This window comes from Rhineura floridana, chromosome 6 (assembly GCF_030035675.1).
Source record: "Rhineura floridana isolate rRhiFlo1 chromosome 6, rRhiFlo1.hap2, whole genome shotgun sequence".
NCBI classification, from domain to species: Eukaryota; Metazoa; Chordata; class Lepidosauria; order Squamata; family Rhineuridae; genus Rhineura; species Rhineura floridana.
Genome location: NC_084485.1, coordinates 38,853,368 through 38,857,945, shown reverse-complemented (window position 1 = coordinate 38,857,945; position 4,578 = coordinate 38,853,368). Strand labels below are relative to the sequence as shown.

Genomic DNA, 4,578 nt, shown 5'->3' with positions numbered 1-4,578 from the left:
CCATGGAACCATTCAGTGATGCATGGGCTATAAGTATTGCTGCCATGGGCAGCAAATAAAATAAGTGTTATTTTATTTAACCGGATTTATATATTACTTAAGCATCAAATCCACTAAGTGGTTTAAATAAATAAATAAATAGTACAAGTATTTCCATACACCCAAGGGAACTTTGGATGTGTGGTTTCCACACAGTGCCCTTAAGCCATAAACTAAATAATATTAATTTTTTTCAGAGCATGGTAAACTATTTTTGAAACTGGGGGATTTTTTTTTAAAAAAAAGACAAATATTGCCTACTTATGAAAAAGGTCACCTTACCTATTCTTTTACTTATTCTTTTATTTATTTAATATATATCCTGCCCTTCCTCCCAAAGGAGCCCAGGGCAGCAGACACATCAACAAAACAATTTAACAAGAACAACAAAAAGCATTTTAAAAACAGTCACAGTTAAAAGATTCTTTTATCCATTGTCAGTGGAATAGGAGTCTCCTCTCAGCACCCTTCACAAACTACACTTCCCAGAATTCTTTGGGGGAAGCCATGACTATCTCATGTGAAATCAAAGTCTGGTGTGGGTGTGGCCCCCTGATTTGCCGAGCCCAGCAGCTGTGAGTCTGGCTTTTAGAACACTGACAATTGGTTCTTACTGAGCATGCCTGCCATTATCACTGAGTTCAAGCCAAAATCTCTTTAATTAATTAAAAATCAGCCAGGCATTTTTTTTTACCTTTTAAACTGCAGAGGATTAAGGTCAGACTATGGGGCAAGATCAGTAATAGGATTACAGGTACTCTGTGAACATGGCTGATTTTTAATGAATTTCAACAGATTATGAGAACTCTAAAAGAAAAAAATCCAAAAGTGCTCTGGGTCCCCCCTCCTCTTTTTAGACTTTGAGCTCTCTATTCTCTCTGATTGTTTTGTATATCGCCATGAAAATTGAGAGGGTTGTTAAGCAAGCGTTTCTGTGTTCAGGACTATAAGTTTTGTAAGTTTTGTTTTGAAATGAACTTATGGGAAGCATCAGAATGGCATGGGGGGTATTTTCAATTTAACATTGTGGAAAGTGAAATATCCATGCTGGCTATAGTATACAGCCACTCTTGTGGCTGTATAATAATAATGGAGACAGACATACCTCACCGGGGAAGGCATTCCATAAATAGGGACCCACCACTGAAAACGCCCTGTCATAGGTCAACACCAACCAGACAGCCCCAGTTCTTTTTCTTGTACATTTAATAGCATCTTGACATGAAGGAATCATAGGGTGGCCACATGGAAGACAGGCTCCAGTATCTTTAATACCTGTGTACAAGAGGGAAATTCTGTAGCTGTAGCTTGTCATGCAGTCTATACCCAAATTCTCCCTTTTGCACAACTGCTGAAAGTTCAGGGGCATTAGTCCTCTATTGCATCTAGCCACCTGCAGAATTGGCACATGAAACTTTTCATGGCATGAAATTAATGAGAAGTTTCACCAGTTCATTGCCACAGATCAAGCTGTTACAGGGCCAGGTTCAAAAGCTGGCAACCCTATTCGAAATTGACTGGGGGAAATTTTCAGCTCAGCCATGAAATCTATTTGGAGATGTTAGGTTAGCCATTATCTTGCAGCCTAGCCCACCCCACCCCACAGGAGGATAAAATGCCATGGAGGGAGAGCAGAATACAACTATAATAAATATGGACAATGGTATTGCTCAAAGTAAAAAGATAACACACTGGTGGATATATGCAAGCCAGTGGGCTCATCTAATATCACTATCATATGCATACATATTCAGAAGTAACTGTCATTTCCCCCTTCTGCTCCCTTAACTAGGCCGCCCCACAGTACATTTCCCTAGAAAGAAACAGTATTCCAGAATAACAATGCCGGACTACATGTTAGGATTGTTGTATACAATTCTAACTCCCCCTCCTCACTCTAGCAAAATAAATATAACACTGGGTTACTTTGCAGGGCTGGCGTAGCACACACACTCTCAGTCACGCCAACACACACATTATGGGTATAATAATGATGGCCTTTATCTGCATTGTCATTAGGAGACTAATTTTCAAAAAATGTTTACAAACCCAGAAAAAAAGCACTTTTGTAATTTATGAGATGGGGTTCATGATCTAACTCAGGACCTGTTTTTGCTGCTTCCTTTGTTGTTGATTTGACATATTTCTCCCGAATCACAGCTATGCTAAAATCGTGGATATCTGGGTTGTTTTCTATGAGACAGCAATCACTTCTCTACCAAGAATGATCAGCATAGAAGGTTTAATAAAAACAAATCAAGAAGCTCCTTCTCTAGAGTCAACAATAAGGTTTTTGAAAGTCAAGCTTTGATATGACTTCATCAGCTAAAAACACTGAAAGGTGAGAGCAGGTTACCGTCTCACAAAACAAATGACAATAGTGCCTGCATATTTTGACCATAGCTCAAGTTCTACAAATGTTGGAAACGTACTTAAAAAACCAAAAACACTGAATCTGGGGATTATGGCTCATCTGGGTGGGTAGCAGGGAGACAACTGTGTTTACCACCAAAGATGCAGCAATGATATCTATTCTGATACCATGAGCCAGTCTCCACAGGACTTTGTGGTGAAGACAGGGCTGGTGAAAAAGTTTTCTCCCATTGCCACCAGCCCCTCTCCCCCCTCTGTGTACTACTGGCAGTGATAGCGCCACCACATCATACCTTCCCTCTTCCCTTGCTGCTGCAGTAGAGACAGAAGTAACCCGCTCTCTTCCTCCCCTCTCTTCTCAGCTGTACCTTGAGGAAAACAGAGGAGGGGATGGTCCGTCCTTAAAGCAGCCGCAGTGGCTACAAATACTGTTTAAACCAAGGTAAAAAAATTAAAGTTACTTTAATTTTTTATCTAATTTTAAACAAAACTTCTAGCCCCCATGGCAGAGTAGTGGCAGCACAGGCTGTCTCCGAGCCATCTTACCCAGAATGCACTGCTCTGAGGAATGACCACACCCTTGCAGCCCTTTCTCAGAACAAGGCAGAGTGGAAGAGGTGGCAGAAGGATGCTGTCAGCCATGTGAGGCATATGAGCAGGGGAGGGGGAAAATTTTATTCAGTTTCCGTTTAAAGCTGAATATCAAATCCATACTTTCTGAAGCAACATGAGAACCAAAACACAGCCATCCTTCAAAATTCATTTATCCAAATTTTGCCATGTAATTCTCCAACCAAACAAGGTTTACAAAAATGAATATATGGGGGGGGTGTATAATTAGTGAAGAAAACATACAAAATGCATTATATTAGGAAACATTGCTTATTATACATTAGTCAAAACTGCAGACAAAAATGTGTTTATCAGGAAAAACCAACACCAAAACATTGAAGTATTTTCATGATTTTTGTAAAAAAATTTTTTGCAGAAATCTGGAGAACCAATTCAAGCCTGGAAAAATGAGAAACTGAGAGCACCAAGTTGATAGATCTTTCCATTTCTATGATATGAGCAGGGGATGTGGTGGGGGACACCAATTTGTCACCCCTATGCCTGCCACCTGGGACATTTGTCTCAATTAGGGTTACCAACCGTATTCTTTTAAGAGTATATGTACTCTTTTTGATGTGGTGCAACAGCATACTCTTACTTTCACTTATCGAAATGTACTCTTTTTGAAATGACAAAATGATGGTAACCCTAGTCTCAGTTCCTCTCTTGACTGGGCTACCTGTCCAAGAGATAGGAACTGGGCTCTACCTTTGTAGAGGTAGGGTCTAACCTACCTCACAGTTAGTGGACACAGCATTACAAACCCATTTTGGAGCTCCCTTGACTTTCAAAAGCCCCCCCTTATTAGACTACAGCCCATATTAAGCTGCACATGATACTGTCTTTACCTTATAAATCTCAGGACTAGGAACATCTTGCCAACAAAATGCTAAATGGAAGCCCCTCTGGATTCTTACCTACAACTGCAAAGAAGCAATTATTCTTAAGCCCTTGTAGTTCTAAGCTTATCCCCCTTACCGCCCCCGTTCAAAATAGAAAATTGGTGACACCCCAAAGCAAAACAGCTGTGGAGAAAACTGCTGCAAAGGCAGGAAACAGAGAAAATCAATGAAGATAATTTGCTTAAGGAGCCAAGGTCTCTCAACCTGCTCTGCATAGCTCAGAGCCCTTTTCCTAAGGAAGTAGTTTCGAGAGGGGAGAGTTTCTCTCATTTGACTTTGGCTGCTGGTTTTTTTTTTGTCCCCTGCAACCACCAAAAGGAACTTTTTCAAGAGCAATTCTACAGAGCTGAGCAAAGCATGTCCTTGTGCTCCTGAGCTTTGCCTGGGCTATAGGGGGGACTCTTTGATCCCCCTCATTAGGTTGTTGTTTCTTTATTATTTTGCTGACACCTTGATGCCTTTGTTTTCACTGTTCCTCCTTTGCTTTATACTGGTTTTGCAGTCATAAAGAGGTGGAAAAACTTTGATATTGTTAACCCTTGATTGACTTGTTTCTGCCTTAGTCCTATAAAAGGGCTAAACTTTATTTAGTGTACTGTCAGGCAGAGGCATTTTGACTCTGTTCTTTGGTAACTGTGGGGCTTATATTTTT

General features: G+C 40.4%; 1 long non-coding RNA gene across 1 annotated transcript; it reads right to left on the bottom strand.

Moving 5' to 3' along the window:
* Window positions 1-1,250: 1,250 nt before the first annotated feature.
* Window positions 1,251-3,932, bottom strand: LOC133386824 (uncharacterized). Its single transcript, XR_009763307.1, has 3 exons — window positions 3,873-3,932; window positions 2,706-2,840; window positions 1,251-1,314 (listed from the first exon to the last, which is right to left on the bottom strand). It is a non-coding gene; the product is annotated as an uncharacterized LOC133386824 (long non-coding RNA).
* Window positions 3,933-4,578: the final 646 nt, after the last annotated feature.